Source organism: Ipomoea nil, unplaced genomic scaffold, assembly GCF_001879475.1.
Source record: "Ipomoea nil cultivar Tokyo-kokei standard unplaced genomic scaffold, Asagao_1.1 scaffold2921, whole genome shotgun sequence".
Taxonomy (NCBI): domain Eukaryota; kingdom Viridiplantae; phylum Streptophyta; class Magnoliopsida; order Solanales; family Convolvulaceae; genus Ipomoea; species Ipomoea nil.
In genome coordinates this window covers 1,565,363-1,568,041 of record NW_017619349.1, presented here as the reverse complement: position 1 = coordinate 1,568,041, position 2,679 = coordinate 1,565,363, and the positions used below count along the sequence as shown (strand labels likewise).

At 26.3% G+C, this 2,679-nt stretch overlaps 1 long non-coding RNA gene across 1 annotated transcript; it reads left to right on the top strand.

Moving 5' to 3' along the window:
- The first annotated feature begins 881 nt into the window (after nt 1-881).
- LOC109161034 lies at nt 882-2,679 on the top strand. Its single transcript, XR_002050865.1, has 2 exons — nt 882-941; nt 2,030-2,679. It is a non-coding gene; the product is annotated as an uncharacterized LOC109161034 (long non-coding RNA).

Below are 2,679 nucleotides of genomic sequence, written 5' to 3'. Positions count from 1 at the left end.
ATTTTGTTTATATATATATATATATATATATATATATATATATATATATATATATATATATATATTATTACCCTAATATCTAATTTTAAATTTTAAATTTCCTAGTATAATAATATTCTTCTTCCCATATGTATATTAAATATTATTAATTATTAATTGTATATAATATCTATATATAAATAATGCATGATATTACAAAAATGTCCCTAAATTTTGGGGGAAAATTTGGCTATGAGGATTTTACTTTTAATTATATAAACATATAAACATTATTGAAACCTCTTTGTAGACGACATTGGTAGTAACAACACAATCTTGTCCATCATTGTCTAGAGCTAACACCTTCAATTGATCTAATTTATAATTTCTACTACAAAAGTTTGAGCGGAAAAATGAAATAGGAAGATTTTGTTTATATATATATATATATATATATATATATATATATATATATATATATATATATATATATATATATATATATTAAATATTATTAATTATTAATTGTATATAATATCTATATATAAATAATGGATGATATTACAAAAATGTCCCTAAATTCTGGGGTAAAAGTTGGCTAGAAGGATTTTACTTTTATATATATATATATATATATATATATATATATATATATATATATATATATATATATATATATATATATATATATATATATATATATATATATAGATTTTTAGACATTTTATAAAATTTTCATAAATTGATGGACGAAAATATTTCTTCAAATGGAAAAAAATCTTATTTTTGAGAATTTCCATATACGCTAGGAAAACGTGACGCAAGAGCTTACGTCATTCAGGTTCCATCTTCCTCCTATATAACATTGAAACTTCAGTGTTCAACATATCAACGAATACACACCATCTTTAAAATGTAGAGAACCTTGCTCTAATTTTTTTTTTTTTTTTATGAATTGTCTTGTAAGTTCTAAGATTGAACTTTTACTTTTTCTCCATTTGTCCCATTCTTGTTTCCTTTGATTTTTGTTTTGATCTCTGGGTGAGACATATCAAGAATATCTTTCCAGACTCTTGATTTGTTCTCTAGTTGTTTTGTTTTTGTTTTTCGAAGCTCTGATTATATATGAGATTTTTAGTGAGATTTTTTGTTGTTCTCTATGCATTGCCCTAATAATTTTAGCCATGCGAGTAATCATAAATTTGCTTGTTGATTCATTTTTGGGATTTTGTCTTAGAGTTCTATTTCTTTTCAGTTTAGCACTTGCACTTAAACACATATGTATGGTGGTTATTTTCTTTCTGTTTCATTTTGATTTTATGAAATGCATAGAATCACGTATGTATTTCACCTCTTTCATGTCTAATGTATATTGAGTATATATATATATAGGTCTGAGTTTTTTTTTTTTTTGAGCAATTATATGTATATTTGTGATTTCTTTGTTCACCAGTTGAAATTAGTGTTTTTTAAGATCAATATAATATGATTTTGCTATAATATTTTCGTTGATCTTTTTTTTTTTTTTTTTTTTTTTTTTTGTTTTGGTGAGCCACTTTGAAATTACCTTTCATTCCTTATCGGCCTGTTTTGAATTTTTCTTTTATTTTTTTTATATCTGTGTATATGTATGATTTTTCTTCAAAAATAGATTTTATGTGGGATTGGACATTCAACATTGTAGAATCCGATCTTATGTTTCACCTCTATTTTTCTTGTATAATGTATATTGTGTGTATTTGTCCCAGATTTTTTTTTTGAGGAATTATATGGTTGAGATTGTTTTGTTCATCTGTCAAAATGATACTGTTTGAAATTTTGCTATAATATTTTTGTTAATCTATTACTTTTTTTGTCTTGGTGAGCCACAGATTTTGATTCCTTTTGTGGCTGTTTTGATTTTTATTTTTTATTTTTTTGCTTTTATCTATTTAATTTTTTTTAGATCTGATTATATATATGTAAGATTAATATTCTTTTTATTTTGCTATATATAATATTTCTGTTTATCTACCTTTCTAATTGTTTCATTTTGGGTATTTTGTTGCAGTGGGCTACTTCTTTCCCGTTCTTCTGAACTGAGAAACAAGGATATATGGACATCACAACAAATATTATTAATGGTGCTTTGGCTTTGCTAGCTTATAGCAAGGATTTTTATACCTCTAGGCGTCCATTGTTTGATGGTTCAGAAAGTCTGGCGGGTTATATTCTGTTAGAGATGGTGTCTGTTCTAAAAGACCTAAAATCATTTCTAACCTTTGTTGTTGAAGCTAATATCTCCATGCATGGATACAAGCAGCAAGGAGATGAACATGACGAAGAGGAAGATAAAGAGGCAAGAGAAACATCTCAAAGTGAGCAAAAATCTAACCTCTGTTGGTCATTTGAGTTTCCACAAACTGTCAGACCGTGAGCCACCATAATTCTCCCCTCCATAAACTAAGGAGCTGCGAGAAATGGGGGATTCCACCTTTTTTCACAAGGAATCTAAACTGGCAGAATTATAGAATTTAGGCAAAATATAATAAAATATTCATTTTTATGGCATGAGGAGCTAGACAATAGTGGGATGACCATTTAATTTGTAACTCCAAGCTTACTTTGCTTGGAGAATATGTGATCTGAACATGTTACATGTTGTGGTATATGGTGCTCCTAATTAATCAGTTTCAGTCAAGAAAATCCAGTTTAATTACA